The sequence below is a fragment of the Cinclus cinclus genome, chromosome 1 (assembly GCF_963662255.1).
Source record: "Cinclus cinclus chromosome 1, bCinCin1.1, whole genome shotgun sequence".
In the NCBI taxonomy this organism is placed as follows: Eukaryota; Metazoa; Chordata; class Aves; order Passeriformes; family Cinclidae; genus Cinclus; species Cinclus cinclus.
In genome coordinates, this window is record NC_085046.1 from 12298163 (window position 1) to 12319970 (window position 21808).

Here is a 21808-nt window from a genome sequence, read left to right on the forward strand (position 1 = left end):
TTTATACCCCTTTCTTTCATAGTGAGAAAATTAAAACTCTACACTATCAAGATTTCATTAATTTGTGGCAATAACTATACACCAGAGAAGACTCTTGGGTCTTTCTTCTCACTGCCAATATGAAGAACCATTTTTGTTGAAAGCTGACATGTTTACATACTGTTCCATTTTATGGCACCAACTTCTGAGCTAATTGAAAAAGAAAGGAGCTAGTCTGATGCAGGTGCCTGGCTTGTTCATAAGGTAGAGACCAGAGAGAATACAGTGAAATATATAAAACTGTATGAACATTTGGCATTTCAGGTATTATAAAATTAACAGTATTCAGCAGTAGATTCCTCACTCCATCTTCACTCTCTCAAGCAAGTCCTGAGCAGACATGTTTTCAGAGGAATAACTTAAGATTTAAAGGGGGAGATGGTGAAAGCCAGAGGGCTTTTTCATATATTTAGGGGGATTATTCCATCACAAGCAACGAGCTGTGCCTAACCAGAACCTCTGATTTGCCATAGCATGCATTAAGAGTGTGGCTGTAAATGAAGATAAGAGTCTATTATAGTAAAAAATTGTCAATGGACAGAGCATTTCATACAGCAGAAAGAAGTAAGAAGGGATGCTACTGGAGGAAGAGACTTGATGACAAGAGAAATAAGAACAACTGACTACCTAACAAATAAGTAGATTTGTAAAATTATGTAAGTCAATCCATGACAAAGTTGCAGGAAATTCAAGGAGTGTTTTTAACGAAACAGTCTCTTTCTGTTTGGCCTGAGAGTTTTCCTGTTAGAGCCAGGTCAGTGAATACACTTTATCTTGGGAATCCATTAAGTGAAAGAGTAGACGGCTTTCTGCCTGCCAAAGAAAGCCTAAACTATTTATACTTGACAAGAGGGAGTAAGAAAATCTTATGGAACAAGGCATTTTTCAGGGATTTAAATGACTCTGTACGTGTTTCTATGATTTACAGTTCTGCCACTGATCTATCGCATGACCTTAGGCAAGTCACTTCACCTTTATGCCTCAGTTAACCTGTTATACTGACATAATAACACTGAGCTTTACTGGGCTTCAGGATGATAAAATATTTCTTTCCTAGAGCTAAATCCCCTCTGTGAGGGGAAAAAAAAAAAAACCAAAAAAAACCCACACCACTGATTAATCCAATCTATTGTTCAAACTGAGCAAATGTACTTCCATGTTTGGAAAAAAATAACTTCAAACTTCAGCAATTTGATTTTTTATTTGTAATCTTAAATAACAAATGGTATGGGAAGGTTTGATTAAAAAGAACCATGAGGGTTTCCTAATGTGAGTCAAGGAGTAGATGTGCAGGGATCTCAGTGGTAGTGCATATAACAATTTGGAGTCCCTTTGCATTCCCTGCAGCATGCCTCTGGCTGTAGGAGCCAGAATCTAGCCCTAAATTAATAATTAGCACTTTCAGTTTAAGCTCTTCAGGAAATGTCATGAGGACAGACAGGAGCAGTAGAAAATGTTAGTGGGCAGTGTAGAAAGATAAGTGCCAAGAGATTTATACCCTGCATTCTTGACAAGCCAGAACAGAATATCAGGATTTAAATAACCCACTGGCAAGACCTTTCACATCAATTTGACTGTGGTGGGAGGATAAACTCTACAGGGATGACCTGTGTGTGTCTTCACAGGTAATAAGAAAGAGGTACCCACATCAGCATGCACGTGAGTAACAGAATGGGCTAAAACCCCTGTATTTGCAAGTGGCTAAAATCACATATATCAGGTTTTGCTTTCCCTTAGTTGTGTATGCATTTTGAATTTAGCAGAAGGAAGCAGGGCCACAAAACCTTCTGATCAATATGAAGAAAATAGATGAAATTCAGCAATAAAAAGATCACAAATTCTCTTTTATAGCTGCCTGTAAAAAATCTCATTTTCCAGTACAATTTGGCAACATATTTTTCTTTTAAGATAATACTGCCAATGTTCACTATGACACACTATACACACGTATTTGATGAAGGCCCAAACAATTTTATACACATTAGTCCCAAGAATGACATTTTTATTGCAATTACATAAAACTAGCCACTTCCTCCTGCAGGTATATAATTAAATTTGATTTTAAAATACCAACCACAAATGAAAAAAATTGTTTTGAGTAACATATTTTTCAAGTATCCTGCAAGTTATCCTAAATAAGTAGGCACTCATTTTTGCAGAGTTGTTATTTCACTCTTAAGTGTTGCAACATGCCACTGAGTCAGCTGCAGAATATTTGATTTATTATTAACACATCAATTAAATTAAAAATACACCTTTTATAATTTATGTGTGAATAACACTACTAAAATGCAACATCTGACTTACTCCTTTATTTCTCAAGTTCTATAAGGTAAGGGAATTTTTTTGAGGTGATTTTGTGACCAAGGTTTTTTGAACATTGCATCAGAATAGGCAGTAGTTAACACAAAAAACCTACAACTCTGCATGAAAAGCTGGAGTAGAATAAAAAAGGTATTCCACCCATGCCAGGCAAAGGTTTAAATCTGATAGACCGTAATTTCATACAATTGCGTGTGCTTGTATCTGTCAATGTGCATGTAATTGAAAATATACAATGTATGCATATGCAAAAATAAATGTATACTGCGTACACAGCAGGTACACACATTTTTCATATATAAAAGAAAATAACTGTAGATGACATCACATTTTCAAACACAATGTTTGGCTCAGATAAAACACACCCTTGTGCTCTACAGGGACAAAATTGAGCCTCTTTATAAAACCTGCCTGTTTCATGTATCAAAGACCCCATCACAAGGGGTTGCAGTCATTAGAGGATCCTGTCTGTAGAGGGTCAGAGATTTAGGTGGGATTTAGCTGTTCAAACACCCTTCTGGGTCAGCAGAGGTTTGCAGCCAGGTCTAGGGATGTGTTACCAACCTTAGCGGCACTTCTGCCACGATACAGGTATGCTCTCAGGGTAGCATGCAAGTTCTGACAGGCTTCAGTCCTGAACTTATGAATAGGTATCCACAGCAGCGTTGGTGGTATAGTGGTGAGCATAGCTGCCTTCCAAGCAGTTGACCCGGGTTCGATTCCCGGCCAACGCATCAATTATATTGCAGGTTTAGAATTGGGCAAATTGCCAGTGTGCCCACTAGAAGAAGTATTTACTTATTTCCTGCTGCGCGATAGCATTTAGGAGGAAGGCGAAACAGGCTCAAACTTTAAAGGGTACAAAGAACCACTTTATTATTAGAAACTACAAGAAAAAAAATAATAAAACCCAGAATAAGACTTCTAGAACACTTCTCTACCCCCCACAACTTCTTTTCTTTTACATTGACAATGTACACAAACAAATCAATTTATCATCTTTAAAAACAGTTTTTCACCAATTTACTTGGGAGAGGAGACTTCTCTTCAGTCTATGGAGATTTCTACACAAGAAACAGTTTTCTCATGGTGTCGATGTTACAGTGAATCAGCCACCCCAGAGAATGGAAATTTGATCGCTATGTAAAAATCCCTCCCTCGACTAACAGTCTTCCCACAACAGTTATCAAGGACCATGTCAACTTGTGGGGTACACTTTAAGGATTCTAACAGTTCAAACAAAAGCTCTTAATCTTTGAAAACAGAGGTCTTCTTCTCTTCCCTGGGGGGCAACAGGGGTTTTCTTCTCTCCTCTCTATTAAAACTTATGGGATCATAGCTGGTTCAACATTTGCTTACTCTAGCACAAATGCTTCTGCTCATATTTAGAGTTAGAACATTCATCCACTCCGTAATATATCTCTATGTGTTATAGGGAAACAGAGTCTCTTTTCCATAGCTTAAAAAAAGAGAAATTTCAGTCCTCAACTTTCCTCCTTCCCTCATTTGGGACTTGACTCTTCCTTTTGTTTGACCTTGGCGTTTTCATGGCTTCTGTGCGTATCTTCATCTTCATCCTTTCCTTCACTCGGGAGAGAGAACAAAGTGTCTGCAAGTCTCATTCTGGGCAGTGAAAGAGTTAATACCTTGCCCAGGCAGCGGAGGGTCCTGTGACCTCTTCCAGGTTGTGGGCCAGAGCTATTTATGATAAAGAATCTTTCAAGACCAGCACTGGGACTGGGCTAGGATCATCAAGGCCCAGCCAGAAAGCAGTGGTGGGTTTTCTGGCTGCATGGCTGTTTTCTGGCGTTTGCTATATTCAATTCCAGCTGCGGGCTGATGGTCTTCTCTTCCCGCTGCTGGCAGGGAGAGGGTGGGGGAGCCTTGCCGGAATGGGCCCCAGTTGCGTCTCCCCCAGGCCGCGTGGGCAGGCCCGGCAGGCCCGGAGCCGCTCCGGGCTGGTGGCAGGGCAGGGCTCTGCTGAGCCATGGGCTCCCCGGCTGTGCTGGGGGGAAATTAAGATCTTGGCAGCTATACGGGCCTCCCCTCCCTCTTTCTACTGGGGGCCCCAGATGAAAACAGGCCCTGAGTCAGAGCCTGCCCCCAGCCGGGCCTGGCCAGGCCCGTGGGTCACGCAGAGGGGCCCAGGCCAGTGTTACCCGTACTGAGGCCAGAGGGGAAACAGAGCTGTCCTGGGGTTTTTTCATCTTTACGTGCGTGCTTCACAAAGAGACATCAACTTTTTCATTGGTCTAACAATGTGTCAGTATTAAAAATGAGACACTGATTGGTCTTCGTCAGGTCCAAAGGAGCCTGTCCAGGTCTCGGCAGAGAAATTTCAGGAGATCATACAATTATTTCAGGAAATTTATACAAACCACCACACTACTGCAATACAGGTGTGCTCTCAGGGTGGGATGCAAGTCCTGACAGGGTTCAGCCCTGAGCTGCCTACTGAGCCATCCTCGCCAAGTTAAGCAAATCAGAGGTGCCTTCTTGGCTGCAGAGTGCACCAGCTTCTGGGCTTTGGGATTACCCAAATTTCTGTGTGCATGCACGCAGCGTGTATGTGTAAATGAGTAAATGATCTGTGCAACTCTGGGTGCCCGTGTCTTGGGTACAGTGCGGTGGAATACTGTCATCCCTTAGGTCATGCCTGCCTAGCCAGGAGATCTGCCAAAGATGCATTGAAGGCTACGTGGGGTTTGAGACTGAAAGATCAAGAAGGGCTGAAAGCTATCTCGGGATATCAGGATTTACTTCTATTGTGACCCCCAGCAGCATCTTTAGTGACTTGCTGGCAGCAACAGAGGCACCTTAAGTGTTAGACAGCAGCTGAACTGCAGTTTTGAGAATCTGAGTGATGCCAGAATGAGAATTTTGCTATTGGTTCTCAATTAGGTGCTAAAATAACTTCAGTTAGCTGGAAAATTTGAAACTGCTCCTCAGAAAAAAAAAATAAATATGGCTTTAATTGTGGCTGATGAGCAGTTTCAAAAATCTGTACAAGCACTGTAAATGTAAGCAAGTACTGATCCCTTGCTGAGTTCTCAGATCTATTGCAAACAGTCTGAGCTTTCATAAAAATACACAATTTTTCACTTATCCTATATTTTGTCTCACATTAGGTCATTTGCCAAAAAGCCTCATGCCTGCAGTCAGTTTAATATGAAGGAAACAGTCTTATTAGTTTAGTTTATTAGTGATGACAAAAGGAAAAGCATGAAAACCCCAAGTTGTAAGTGGTAATTTATTCCTGATAAGTAGTAAATCAGCAGAATTTCACTGCCCACATGGGGACCTGCAGTTAAATAATTAATGATAAATAATGAGCCACATAAATGTTCACAGTGTTTTTGAACAACTATTTACACATGAGCTCATTCTACAAACTCTCCTGCTGCTATAATCATGATAACCTGGTGTCCTTTGTGCATTACAGAAACATAAGATGATAACACCACCATCTCTGTGGTTCAGTTTATATTGTTCATTGCCAGGTTACACTAATTATTCACTGCCTCTGAGGCACTGCTGGGTTAATACATCAAACTGATGTATCTTTTGTCATGATAAACTTAGCTCACACTATATCATCATACATTCCATTGACATTGCCTTTGTCTAAAAAGAAAGTGCAGATTATTAAAAGAAATCAGCAAAGGAAGAAGACTTTAAATGTTTATGTTCTGGGTCACAAACTGATAAAAACTACTGGTATTAAAATAATAACATAAATTTTAAAAGTACTGTAAAAAAAATAATTTCCAAAGTATCAAAGTGTTTGGACCCTTGTAGATTTGTGTGCATCCTTTTTCACCATCACTTTTCAACACTGGGCATTAGAAGAGACAAAATCAGCTCTAACATGGTAATTTTCACAGGCCTGAACCTGGGAAACCCTCAAGTTCTTGAGCAAATAAATTGCCTGAGAATACCCTCAGTCCTCATTGACTTGTGTGCTGATAAAGCAGCCAGGATAATGCAAATGCACTTTTTTTTCCCCTTTCCTTTCCCTAGGTCATAATCTTTCCTTTTCTGCACTATCTAGCCACTACATCATGAATTTATTGGGAAGCAAGATCAGGAACTTCAGTACTTCAAATCAATTATGCTGTTCACATTTTGGCTTGCTTCTGAAGCATCCAGCATGACTCCACAATGACCCAACCTACAGGGGCTGAGGGTAGTCATCACAATTGTCCCTGCTTCTGGTCTTCCATCGTCCCCAACACATGGTCCGTCTCTGTGTATAAAGCATAAAAATCAGCACTGAGTTGAAGTTCAGAGCCTTATGAAAATCTAACATTTTAGCTGGACTGTCCATGATCATACAAACTTTTGGAAAGCTTTTAAACTAACCCCAGTCATTAAAAATCAGGCTGTAGGGTGGTCTTGAAGGAGGTAATGCTATTGGGTGTCTGACACAGCACACTACCCACACATGTAAATTCAAACTAGCAAACCACACGGCAACTCAGTTATTCTCTTCAAACTGATAAAACAAAAATGACAGGGGAGAAGACAACTTGGCCCAGTTTTGGTTTGGTTTTGTTTGTTTGCTTTTTGTTTGGGTTTGGTTTTTTGTTTGTTTGGGGTTTTTTTTGTTTTTTGTTTGTTAGTTTTGTTTGTTTTGTTTTATTTTGTTTTGTTTTCAGTTTGAGAGGAAAGGCAGGGATGTGGGTGCAGAGGAAATAAAGACTGATGCAGTTTAACAGTTAATTCATATCGATTCACAAAGTCATCGTTTATAACAGGAAACAGAAAGGGAACAAACAGAATACATGGAGCAGTTGTCCAAGTTTGTCTGAATAAAAAAAGGCACAATTCAAAACCCAAGAACCCAGACTATATCTGATGCACGAGGCTCTGCCCAAGTAGGGGAGAAAGGCTGTGTGAAATGAGCCAAAGCCACATTCTACGGGTGAGCAGAGCAGCAGGGACACGCCAGAGCAGGGCATGGGGACAGGTGCCAGGGCTCAGCTCCTGCAGCTCAGTTCCTGCAGCAGCAGCCGTGCTCTCCTGAAGGATGCAGAGAGCAGAGGACATCCAGCCCAGCCCATGCAGGGACACCCTCGAGCGCCTGGGCAGGAGACGGGGGCATCGGTCCCCACAGTCTGTGCCAAGCACCACCCTGGCACAAACAATATAGTATGTGTTTGATTATGAGGAGTAGAAAGACAACAATCTGTGCCCCAGTGCCTGCTCCCAGCCTCGCTGGCCTTCTGCTGCAACACGGGGACAATATCCTCCTGTGGTGCAACCAGCCCGCCAGCCTCCTGCTCCTCAGAAACACTGCCCATAGCCTCTCCTGCTCCTCAGCACCCTGTTCCTCAGGCAACCCTGCTCCTAAGGCACCCTGCTTCTCTGCCGCCTGGCTCCTTGGCCTCCCAGCTGCCCACAGGTCCTACAGCCCCGCCAGGGCTCACAGCCGCTTCTCCACAAACATTACCCTGAGACTGCTCTGTTCCACCACGCACTTGCCTGATCCAGTGTCCTCTCTCTGGGTTCCAGAAAAAGGTTTGATACTGTACTTGGCCATATCTGTTGGCTTGCCTGTTCCCATTTTCCTTCACATCTACACAAATTGACATTATCACAGTCAGTCACAGTCTCTCTGAGCAGAGAGAAAGCATAACATCTTTTCTTCCTCTCTATTCCTGGGAATAATAAACATCCTTCAAAACCTCCTTTCATTGTTAGAATGGAGGTATAGGCACTCTGGTCATGTGTTTTTGCTATCGAAAGACAGATTCAATGTTAAACCGTTTTGCTTCTTGAGACTTGTTTGTTTTAAGAGCAACCTTTTCCTTTTTTTTCTTTTGGGTCTCACTGAATTTCATCCACCTGGGAAATAAGGGCTTGGACCCAAAGTAAGGACTCTCCTTCCATGTATTTATGACTCACTAAATGTGTAATTACTGTGTCTTTTCTGATTCTTACTGGTTTTACAAATTCTGTAGGTAATTGTGCAAAAAAAAAAATGGGGGTAAAAGAGGTTTATTTTTAAACTGTTACTCCACAAAGCCTAGTTTTTCCATCTCAGCTAGCATGTAGTGACTTGCCTTAGAGAAATAGAAAAATTAAAAGACAGGCATTCAAAATAAACCACATAACAAATAAGCTATGTAACTGTCACCTCACAACATTTGTTTCTTGACACTGCTGATTTTGCAAGAGAAGCAATTTCTTCCTCTGGGACAGAGGGCTTTTTTTAAATATTACTGAATTCAAGTTGCACATCCTGTCTCTGTAAAACAGCACTTGGCGACTGCAGTCCTGTGTTCAGAGGAGTTGCTTACAAAGTCAATGTGTCATAAGCTGATTTTTCACATTGATTAAGTTGAAATATAATATAAATTCATTGTATTTATTAATGGTGTGCAAGAAATTGGAGGGAAGGTAAAGTTTGGGGTATATATATATTCCCATGCACATGTAATATACATATCTATGAATTAATACACATTTGTATATACATAGCTATGTGTATATCCGTAAGAATATGCATTATATACATACATTGCAATATAATTTTTATATATATTATTCACAAGTCTGCATTTGTTTATTTGACTTGGAATTATTCAGTTTGGATTTTGTACTTTTTAACTTATAAACCACTGGGGAAATAAAAGGGATTCTGAAAGGGGAAAGAGTTGGGTCAAACAGCTTTGCACATCTCAATCAGTGTGAGAAAGTTGTTGACACTCATCTGAGTGAAGTAACGTGCAAGGAAGACTAGCACTGTCCTTAGATTTGCTGAAATACAACATGAAAACAGTTTCTCTTAAGCCATGTTTTGTGCTGGACTAGAAGCAAACAAAGTTTAGTTACTGAGTGTAACTGAAAGTTCAGTATCACCCATATGAGGGGTGACAACTTCACAAGACACATTGGCTGATCACTGAGTGAACAGCTAAGTCCATGACAATTTTTTTGCATAGAAACAGAAGTATTGCCCCATGTCAGACCATAAAGTGAAAATTTCTTCCAATGGTTTTATCTAATTCATGAGAAGTGGAAGGATTACCTTCCTTCAAAAATAAGCCTTACCAGCTAGCATTATGGTGTATGTTCCCATATGAAATCTACTTCTCCCTGAATCCTGCTAAGCTCATGGCCTCAGTAACATTTTGTTACAACAGTGTTTACAAGGTAATAAAGAAAAGGTATTTCATTTATTAAGTGTTAGATCTGGTGCCTTTCATTAAATGCCCCTTGATCTTTTATGTCAGATGACTTTATTGTAAAGACTAAATGAGAGCTCCCAATTTATTTCCTCAGTATGACATAACTCACCTTTTCACCTTTTTCTGGTCACCTTTCTAATAATTTCCAACATTTTCAATACTTCCTTCTACTGAAAGATTCAGAACCCCTTATGTTTTTTGATGTTCATTTCTGAACTCTGTCTTGCTATCCATTTCTACATGCAAAAACAAAAACATTGGCAATACTGCAGTCAGCCATCTAGTTGAAAGACCACTGACCTGTTCTGTGAGCTCTCTCTCTCTCTCTCTGACATCTCTGACAAGTAATTTTATCAATTTTTTGTCCACTGTTTTAAACTAATGGAGATGACATCACAGATTTGTTGACCATCACAGAATTGCTGTGCATTTGAACCTGTAAACAGGTCCTTTCTTTATGTTGTCAATTAGAACAGGTAAGACGGTCTTCAAAGAGCTTTTAGCAAACTCCATCTGTTCAGACTGAAAACACAGTGGGGCTAAATTCAGGCACAGTCAGAAGAGGGCATAGTGAAGATGAGGCAGCAGTACGATTGCTTCCAGGAGATCAAGAGTCATGTCATCACATCACACTGCACAGTGACATTTCTAAAGGAGGAAAAAGGAAGAGAGGACAACCTTTAATTACTGTCCTGTTTATGGTGCCAGCATGGATGAGCGCTGAGACACATACTGACAAAATCATTATTATTTTTCACTAAAAGCTATTTTCCCCTTCCCATTTTCCTGAAGAAAGAGTCCTCATGGAGATTACCTTCTGAAAAAGCATTCAAACCAGAGTCTGAATACCTAGAGTACATGGGCTAGGGACTTGAATTTGACTGTTACTTTGACCAGCAGTACCAGAGTATGCTCAGGCATTTGCTCCACAGCACAGGGGCCAGGATACCTAGGACTGCCTAGGAGACAACGTGTCAGCTGAGATACTGGGAGCACAGGGCACTCTTCCTGCTGGGATCTGTCCCTTCTAAGACTGTCCTGCCCTCTGAAGCTTTTAGAGCACAGTCATGTTTTCTACAAAATCCTTCTTCACAACACTTACCATGATTATGGGGGATTTTCTGTAAACTCTGTGTGCATTAAGTGCAAGATAAGAGTGGCATAAAAGCTCCCAGTTGTATCTGCTGCTCCTTTAGGACTACATGCTACATGCTACATTAGGGCTTTCCTAAGGAGCACAAAGATCTTTCCTCTTTACCATCTGAATAATGAAAACCAGAAATATATCTGCTTTTAAGATAAAACACACAGTGGAGGTTTCTTATGTCTGGTGAGCTGAAAAATAGAAACTATGGCCCAAGCCACCAGCTATGGATTATCTCACTGTAAAATCACAGAATAGCAACAAACTGTTAAATAACTTTCTTTACTATAAACTACTGAAATAATTCTGTAAATGTTTTTCTTTTATAATGATAAACATTTCTGTCACATAGACTGTATAATTAATCACTTTTCAATTTAAGGGACTGTCTCATTTTCACTGGGAAACAGTTTATAAAAATACTCAAGAGTGAAAGATTGTTAATAATTTTTTTCAAAGTACACTCCATGTTTTTTTTATTAAACAGTCGCTCAGTATTTGTGGTATGTTTGCACTAACATTCAGACTATATCAAATTATGCAGCTAAACTGTTTCCACGGAGGAACTGGGTTTAAAAACATGGACTTGGGAGCTGTTCAATGATTCTCAATTTAGCCTCTGTAAAAGAAATTTAAACTTGCAAAGAAAGGTTGTTGGAGGCATCTTAACGGGATGAAAAGTGAGAAGGAGATAATTAAGATCCTCTGGTTATTTTAATTCCCCAAATTAATAATACTATTCTTAAACAACATGAGAAACCAAGTATTCTCTCTTCATACTTCTTGTGTTCACATCACAGAAGGCAACAATATATGGTAAATGAACTTATATACACTCAGCTTCCTCAGCAGCCCTGCAACTGCTCTCCCATGCATGTCTTCTAAGATTGTTGGGAAACAGCACCCCCAATGTCTTTTCAGCTGTGAACCTGCAATAAAACAATGCCTTCCTTCAATGTAATAATAGGATATTTTTTTAAGGTCTGTGACTGAACAGGGCTCCTTCCATCTCAAAAGCATATTTTATATTGCTAACAATATGAAACTATCTACTATATCAACAATCTTGTGACACTGAAGGACTTAACTGAAGCAAGAAATTAATCTGAAAATACAATTCTGCATTTCCAAGATTCCTATGCTATGTTTTCAACTTACCCAGAATATCAGTTTTGTAAAAGACAGGTTGCATGTGGTTTTTAATGAAGATTTAATTGGTATTCTTTGTGCACTGACATACTATTGCAAGCAACCTAAACTTCTGAACTCAATCCTCCAAAATAGTTCACATATTTCTTACCAAAGATGATATTTTTCTGGACCTAATTTTTAAAAATGTAAAATTAGGATGTAATTTTTTCTTCAAAAAAATGTTTATAAGTAAGCAAAGTTAAACAAAGTTGGCTCTCAGCTGTTCAAAGATCTCTTCTCCATAGGTTTCCTGTTACTCTTCCCATAGTAGTTTCAAATTTCCTACATGTTGCATTCACAGAATTTCCAGAAATTTATCTATTATGGGAAGCTGACACTACTTGTGCAGATAAAAACAAGCCATGAAGGAATGAAACTGTATTTCCATGTTAGAACAGCTGTGAAGGACACAGAGGAATATCAAATAGAGACAAAACAAAAGCTTTAGCTTGCAGAATATCAGTATATAACAATTCAATATTTTATGTTAAAGTCAAAGTTGAGTGTCACGGCACTCATATTCCCAATTTGTAACCATTCTAATTCCCAGATTGTCCTGTTTATTTTCAAACAAGTATTTTGATATTTGATTTCCCATCTCAGTATGAAAGAAAAAGATTTATAAATATTTGTAGGCATTTGAATAGAAATGCATATCCCTACTTGATATACAACACAATATTGACCACAGTCCAGAATGGAATTATTTCTACTATATTTGCACAATATACCCAGTCTTTTTTTCTGAGTTGCATCTCACTCACGACCTCATATTGGCTCATTTCCAGGTAATACAAGCACAAAGACCATTTTTTCTGGAGATATGCCCAGAACAATTTAACACTGCATATGTAAAAATATAAGTAGCACCTGTGCCACTACAAACCTCATCAGCAGAATTAGACACACACCACCAAACCACAGCCAATATGTAATTGATTGAATCACATTTAAGATGTTGGATGCTGTGAAAATATATAACCTCATATTTTCTTCTTCTGTGACACTGAGAACAAGAAGAATGCACATAGAGGCAAGAAAGTTGTTTCCACCATGTGTGACAGTGTAATGCACAATTTTAACTGTAGCAACAATTCTAACTTCTTCATTCCTTGATGACTGTTGTTTTGCTATGCATGGTCTTATATAATTGTTTGCACATCTTAGAGAAACTTCCAGGAACAGAAGAAGAAGGAGGAAAACAAAATGGGGGGAAAAAACCTAAAAAAGCTATAATAAATAATATCAACACTTGGGTCATGTTTCATGTGAGATTTAGCAACAATCTGATGTAACTAATTTCCAGACAGACAGTCAAGACATGTTCAGACAGCAATGTGTTCAAGAACGTGCTAGTGGAATTGTTTAAAAACTTGAATTAATCCTTTTCTTGTTGTGTGATGTTTACTCTACAGATTTTTGCATGGGATTCAAAAATTCACATTTACTTGATTTATAACTAGGTCACAAATGCTCCAGCACTTTGCAAAGCCATAGTGAAGAAACACTCAAGAGTGATGATCTACTCATTGTGAGCATACATGGGTAAGACACAATAATAGCGAGGCTATGCTTGTTCTCAGATCACAATGGTGAGAGTTCAAGGATTGCCAGGTGAAGGATTCTAAATAATTTCCCCCATGTTGCTCCCATACAAATGAGAATACTGAAAAGCTACAGAATTAGAGGCCATGCTGGAAACTGTCAGTTCTAGCTTCTCAAAGCTTTCATTACCCATGTCATGTGTGATGACATAACAAAAAATTCTTTGATCTTGTGAGAAGAGAAAAAAACTAAACTGAATGTGAATTGTAGTATGGGAGACCTCACACGGCTTTTCAAAAAGGCACAGAGTTCCTGAGATCACCAATTTTATCCATTGTCAAGAAAGGCCCACCTCTATCTTGGAAGCCACCTTTTCTGGCATAAATGGTGAGATATCACCTCAGACAAACCGGGTAGGTTTTCAAAGGGACATGCAGGAGGTTCACTAACAATTGCCTCTATTTGTCAATGGGTAGTTAATAAACACATTGCTTTGAAAATTTACCTCTGCGTATCCACTCTTTTAGCTGTACAATGGCAGCAGCCAGTTTTCTAAAGAAGCTCCACCCAGTCAGCCTTTCCAGCTGGGAGGGCAGGAGGACATCTGTCTCCTGAGCCAGTGTCAATCATATTCTAACAATCAGTGCTTCTCCTCGGCTCAATTTATTATTTGCACTAAATGATCTGTTTCTCTCAGCTAGTCTTCTAAACTCCCTCATCTGAGGTTACTGATTATGAGATATAAAAGTCTGTCTCTTGCATGCTTTTTTTCCCCTAAAAGGTTTTTTGTCACCGAGACTCTGAGCCGCATTCTTTATATATGACATCCTAGATTCTTTCCTGATGTATCTTCAGTGCTTTTACCCCACATCTCTGCCTGATTTGTCCCTCAATCAAATGCTATTGCACTCTAATTGTGTTTTTCTCTCCTTTGGCAGTTAGACTTGTTCAAGAGAAGGGTCTGATGTCTATTATTGCACACTCTCCCAAGAAGAGAACATTTCATCCTGCAATTTGTGAAATGCCACTTATACCAAACAGCAAAATAAGACATTATTACATATAAAATAACATTCTAAGTAATCATGATAAAGGTAAAATATGCTTCAAATAGAAATATGATTCAAAGCTTTCAGAGTAAGCTAAAAACAAATCCAGTTGTCATTTGCTTGTCTGAATTAATGAGTCATTACACTTATTAATTTACCCATCCAAAATTTTTATTAAGGATCTTTTACTCTGTGATGTAAAAGGATCTTTTACTGTTGTGCTGCAGAAAACGTATCTAATTTTCATATTTCAGATAAAATTTGCCATATTATGTCTCTCTCTGCTCTAACATGAAATCATCAGGAACGCTTAAAAACAAAATGTATTAATTCTTCAGGGGCCCTTCAAACAGCAATAGGACTTTTTCCTGTGCAAAGAGGCTAACTGGAAATTTGACATGTAAATTAGCAAAGAGGCTGATGTCAGCTTCCATATCAACTTCTTTGTGAAAGTAAGATACTAATTTCCACTTTAGATGCTCCCAAACTTATCCCCATATGTTGAGCTTGAAAGACCCACAGCTGGTTTGCTTGGCTCTGTCTCATAAGAGCTTCTGACGAGTAAGATACTGAGTGTAAGAAGGAAAAATTGCATGCAGCATATGCCTCCATAAATAGCAGCAGCTCATCATGTGGTGTTCATGTTTGCATTCACTGATGTTTGAAGGGTGATTTGTGAATGTATTCACGCCATCCTAGAGCCTTGTTTCATCACACTTATTATTACATTGTAGTAATGTGCAGTCTCAGTCTTTCAACTGCTTTCATAACAATATAACAAATAACTCTCATGTCTGGGTGCAGACATGTCTGAATCTTCTGCCATCTATGCAGGAAAAGGCTGATAATTAATATCTGAATAATCTGCATATCTGGACAAGCAGCCAGCATCAGAATCTTTGCAGAATGTTCATGATTCATAGGCAATTAGTGATTTAGATTCCTGGTGGAAATAGATATGTACACTCATATTCGATTTCAAATTTTCCACAAGCACAGTTATCTGACCATGCTTCCTGTCTTCTGTACTTCTGTGTAGGAATTGCCACAAAACACAGGATGTAAAATACAGCAACTAAACTCAAATACATTGTATTCCCTTGTCCTTAATGAAATATCCATTGAAAAAATAGCAGAATCAAACACCTGGTATGATGTGCAGCAAGCTCTTACTGATATTTTGTTCCATATATACTTTTCTTAATTTTTTTCTCCAATTCTCCCCAGTTATGACATCTCTTACCATGTTAAATATTTCCTCTCCACTTCTAATGGTTAGACAGGATTTTGTGAAGCTACTGTATCTTTCACTGCTGGTCGTTTAGCCCAGCAGTAGATATTTCAGCTCAGTCTATGCATTATTCCAACTCTGTGTGAGCATTTTCTTTTTATTCTGATTTTACAATACCAACAAGGATTGCTCTTGACTCAGATAAAAATCAACAGAAGATCTCAAATAAATGTATATCTTAGCATTCTCGTTTTAAAGGAATCTATTTAAATGCTGCTACTTTAATTTCCAAAGTGCCATGCTACTTTATCAGCTGGTGAGTGAGTGGATTCAAGCTCAGGATATGCTCAGGAAATCACATACATCCTCAGCAGCCCTAGATAAGGGCATGTTTATGTTAGCACTGCACTGCATTTAGTATTTGAAAAATATGGTCACAGATATTTCAAGATGGTTTGAAAACAGTCCCTCTTCTAGAAGAGATTTAGGGTAAAATGAGGCCATGCTGAAAATCAGGGGAGTTGTAATTATTATTTGGATGATCTGGAAAGCAGCATTCTACTCCTGAGCTTTTTTCTCTGAACAAGACTGGATGATTATGTCAAATTAATACTCTGGATGTGTGCAGGAGGTGAAGTACTGTCAGTAGAAGTCTTAATACTTGGCAGATATTTATTAGATACCTATTAGACTGGCTTTAAGGGATAAATTGAAACCCTTGCTAATGCTACCCTTTATCTTTAGCTGTGCACTTCAAGAATCCTTGCAAACATTTCTTTAACAACAACATAAAACCTTAATGTCTTCCTTGTAATACAACCACTATAGGTACTCTCAATTTGAGTAAATGCATATTACAGCTTAACACATGGATTTTTTGTACAAGCAGCTGCAAAACTGTGGCTTGAGTGAAAGAGGCCAGTACAATGCTGTTCTGTTCTGCCTTTCCTCCTTCACTATACTTCTCCCACTTTCTGAAGCAGTACCTATCCACCTCCACATGCACATACTGAATTCCTGAAAAAGACTCACATTTGCTTTTGTTTTGAATGAAAATGTGTTCAGAATTACTTTTATAGCTTTTCAAGTGGGATCCCAGTGAGTTTTAACTGTTTCCTGCTTATTTTCTCATCTCTCTCACAATTAATTACTCATTTAAATCATCGTCAACATTAATGCTTGGCAGCATAAGACTTAAACCAAGTGGATTTTTAATAACATTTTCACTTGGACCCATTGCAGAAATCATATACTGATCATGTAACTTCATATTAAGGCGTTTTGTTTTATTTTGTTTTGTTCTGTTTTGTTCTGTTTTGTTTTGCTTTTCAAGACAGCCACAAGATTAGGCTTTCAGAAACTCACTCATATGAGAGTGCCAATACCATTCTGATGCAAGTGAACCTGTTATCAGTCATCCCATGCAATTGTGTATGAAAGTTGACCCTCTTTTCCACAACCGTCCTTCACACTGACATCACAGTCTAGGACAGGAGTGTCAACATTACCCAGCTATCTAAGTTCATCCTTAAATACATCAGCCATTTCCCCTATTTCTTAACTAGGTGAAGCAAATGCAGAGAAGGGACTTCATTTAACTGTCAGTTGTGCTCAGAGTACAGACTGCACCTCTGGGAATATGGATACAACACAGAAGGCCTGGTGTTCTCATGTTAATATTAATACACTGGATCCTGTTCCAGCTGACTTATTTTAATAATGGAATTTGAGCTCAGGGAATAGTTCTAATTTGTAGAGTTTTATATTCAAACAGGAACAAATTCACGTAACTGTATTTCTTGCGCAATTGTCCACATCCCCAGAAAGGAGCTGAATTCTCCTGATTTCGCTACTTAAGGGTAGAAGCTACAAAGAGGGATTTCAGTGGTTTTATAGAACTCATTTGGAACTGAGAAATTCAGGCATTCCACCTCTCAGTCACAAGGTTAAAGAAATGGAATACAGATTTGGCCTCTGAGTAAGGAAACTGTATATGAGCACAGACTGCTGCACAGAGAGTATTACTGGTCACAGCTCTTAGCTTAAGGATTTATGGGTGGATATATTATGTCTCAGCATCTGTTCTGCATCACAGCTTCGGACATGGAGAAAGAATCTCCCACAGTGATTTCAGCAAAGACAACACTGCATTCATAGACAGCACAGCAGACAAAATTTTGGCCCTGAAAACAAAGTATTGGTTCATTGGTTGGTTGGTTGAACTTTCTGTATAGTCAGGGTTCCTGTTTCAAAATTTTGCAAATGTATTAGACATCAATAGCTAAATTTGAGTCACTGCATGGTTTTATCGCCTGTACATACCCCATCAAAATAAAACAATTTGCATTTTAAATGGTGAAAAAAAAAGTACAGTATCATTTTGTCTTTATCTCTACACAAGTTTGGCATTATTCTTTGTCAGAAGCCTGGTAAGCAGTCTTTCCCATGTAAGCAGGGTATGATACCTAACAAACAAAAACTTATTTCAGACTGAAGAATTTTCTTTTGAAGAAGTTTAATGGAAAGGTTACACTCAAAAATGGGCTTTGCTCCTTACTTTACATGACATTCTCCTCATTCTTGAAAAACAAATGTAATCACTTTAATTGATTGAGCAAGTCTTCAAAGGTTTTGAATCAAATGTCCAATGTTTGGTTTCTCAGATACATCGTATCAACACTCACAAGTTTGTGACATTTTTGATTTTACATATGTCTTTTAAAATTAAAATATATTTTTTTCTGGTGTTATTATTGCTTAGATACCGTAATTCTCTCTGGCTTCTTTCATGGCCTTTATCACTGTCATATTTGAGCACCTAATTAATACGATTAATTCAGCCAATCTGGTAAGTCAAACGTTCTGCAGAAATGGTAACAGAAAGGAGGTGTCTTTACTGAATTTTACTCTGCTGAGGAAACAAAAAATGAAATACTAAAACAGAGAAATTATAAGAATCTCTTTTATGGGACCAAAGAGAAACAGCCTGAATAAGATATTATCTCTAGAAAGAGACTATAAGAATATTATAATGAAAGAAGTACCAAAATTTAAACTATTTTAAAACAGACTAAAACTATGAGGAGTAGCATCAATGACACCTCACAAAAATACATGCTAGCACACAAAATTCTAACCAGCACCTCATTCACAAAGTACAATGTGACCCGCTACAAACTGGGATATTTAAGTTGGGATTCAGACAGAACACTATGAATTCTTCAAATACTGTTGTGATGGGTCAATTTGTCTCTTGCTTGAAGGCATAATTTGGAACTGACATACTGTATTGTTTGCTGTAATTTGGGAGGAATGGGTATCAAACAGCCTTCACAGGAATACAGAGTAATTCACTCTCAAATGATTGGACCATATATGGCATGTTTTAAGGTAATGAGAGCAGAGCTGCTGTATATGAGAATAAATTTAATTTCTCAGAGGACAAAAATACAACATGAGAAAATACCTGACTGTCAGACAGTAGCTTTGAAATTGCACATTTGAAGGATGCTGAAGATATTAATGAATGCACAGAAGGGTTTAAGTTTAATGATAGCAAAAACCATTTCTGGGGTAATTATTGAGATATCTATTTCTCCTGAAGCACTTCCCCTCATTTACTTAATCCTCTTCCAAATTTTACAAAATCGGCATCAAGAATTATGGAGAAATATCTCAAGAATGGCTGAGCACTGTCAGCCCCCTCCTGCAGTCAGAATGAGCAAGAGTATTAAGAAGCAGCACTCTGAGAAAAGTCATGTAATTATTTCACTGTAGAGTTTAACACAGACTACTTCTGAGTGGAGATGGCTTATGTGCCCAGGTTAAACTGTTCAAATACATTTAGCATTAAATAGACATTAACGCACCATCTAGCAATGTGTGTCCAATTCCTGTTTATCTGATAATTAAATTCCTTTCCTTTCTGATAGCTTTTACCTTGAGAGATGTCCTGTATGTAGCAGCAAAAGTACTGAAAAGATCAAATATTTCAGACCCTATACGCTTTCCTGAAAAGTCTTTTGTTTTTCAGAGACCTAGGTGCCACACACTCACTGCCTGTGTCTCTGTAAACTGATTTCTTCACACATGGGGTATTTGAATGTTAGCATAAAGTGTCTGTTATGTGATCTTTCCTTTAATAAGGAAATTGTAAAAAATAAGTCACCTTGGTCTTTTTAGTCTAAGTTTAAGCAGTTTGAAATTCTGAAGGTGCTTGGTGTGAAGTCTGCTGCTACTGAACTCATTTAAAGTGCTCATGAGGAAGATGTAGTAACCTTCACAGGAAGAAAATAGCACAGAAATGGAGAGTGATGTGCTGCACTGAGCTGCCAGCACTTCTGATCTCATAAAAATGCTATTTTATTAGCAGCAAATAGAGATCCACAAATCTGCCTGCCTTTTGGGGTATGTCATTTAAGTACTTAAGGGTTTTCAGTATCACAATTTGAATGGGAACACTAACTGAAAGACTTTCAAGATACACATTTCAGTCCACCATGCAGTGTCTTTTCCAGCCCCTTGGAAAACAGTAAAATGGAACTAACCATTGTAAATGTCCAATGTAAATATTTAAGTTGATTATTCTTATCTTACTCCTGCATTAGTTGAAAAACCCAAGAGTCTGCCAAGCAGACAATCCTGAGGAGTTCTTACACAAGAACAAGACATTCCAGTTACAGCAGTGAAAATACAAACAGGGCTTCTCCTAACAATTAACGTAAGAATAGAAACAATGTGAGCATTCCACTAAATACAAAACAGTGCAGGGGAAGTCCTTGTCTGTTGAAAAGCAATTTTTTTCTGGAAAACTATTGATTATGATTAAACACTTGTTTAAAAAAACTAGTCAGAAGTCTAATTTTCCTTTACTAGTCATAGATATGCTTTTTGCTCCCCCAAAATGATTTTGTCTTAGGTAAGTGGTACATTTTTAATAGGGTTTGTATTTTTTATTGTAACACTTCAACAAAAGCAAACATAAAAAAAAGGGGGTTGGTTTTGATTTTGGATTTTTTAGCTTTGATTGTAAACAATATGAGGCTGTTCTGTGAATCCCTCATTCATGCAGGGGGAGTGATTGTCAAAGTGGAGAATTTCATTTGTGGCTGTGCCTTGAAGGATCATTTTCCCATTTCACTGCGGGCACCATTACATACAATGCCGTGCCAGCAGAAGACTGGTTGTGTCACTCTCAGCATTCCTGTGACAGGAATGCATAGAAGTTCCACAGAGGACATTCTCTGCCATGTGTGGTGGTCTGCACGGAAGTCCACCCTGGAAACATGGCTATGGAGCAAGTCCCTCTACAACTAATGGCATCATGACTCCATGTAACACTACAGAGAAATTTGCAGTTTACCTAAATCCACTGCATCACATAAAGTGGGGGATTTGATTCATCCAGTGTTCCACCTCTGCCCTCCTATAAACACTGTAGAGTTCCCAAATCAGCTTTGTCTCACTGTGATAGATAACAATAGTGGTGTGCTTTTTCTAAAAGTCCTTTCTAACAGCCTCCATATGCCCATTCACTGCCAGCAGAGTTCATACACTTCACCAAGAGCAGCTGGCTCAGACTCTGGTACTCTAGAGAACATTTTCTTAATTTATTTTATTGTTTTACTTGTGATTACTGAGGAATATCTTCTTCAACATAAAGAAAACCTAGCTTAAATTGAACCAAACTCTTCCAAAAAATAGTAACAGGGCAATAACTCCTCTGAATATTCTTTCACCAAAGGTGAAAGTAAAGTCGAGTGGCATATTCAGACACTCCTGAGCATCAAGAATTCCACTTTGTGTAACAACTGGACATTCTGAATCAGTTACTTATTGTTGCTGAAATACATATTCAAAATATGAAAAATTGTGTAAAAGTAAGCAGAGATTAAATGAAATGGGGATTAGTCAAATGTCATTGACCTACTGAGAAGAAACTAACCAAAAATCTGAATTAAATATTTCTATGCAGATTTCAAAAATCAAAAATGATGATACATGTTTAGGAGATAGACTATATATGAATGAAAATTCTTGTAGATTAAAAAAAGTCTTCCAGAGAGAAAGCAAATTATGTTTATGTGATTTTTAC

General features: G+C 38.3%; 1 non-coding gene across 1 annotated transcript; it reads left to right on the plus strand.

Annotated features, from left to right (window-relative positions):
- Nucleotides 1-3023: 3023 nt before the first annotated feature.
- TRNAG-UCC (transfer RNA glycine (anticodon UCC)) lies at nucleotides 3024-3095 on the plus strand. Its single transcript has one exon. It is a non-coding gene; the product is annotated as a tRNA-Gly (tRNA).
- Nucleotides 3096-21808: the final 18713 nt, after the last annotated feature.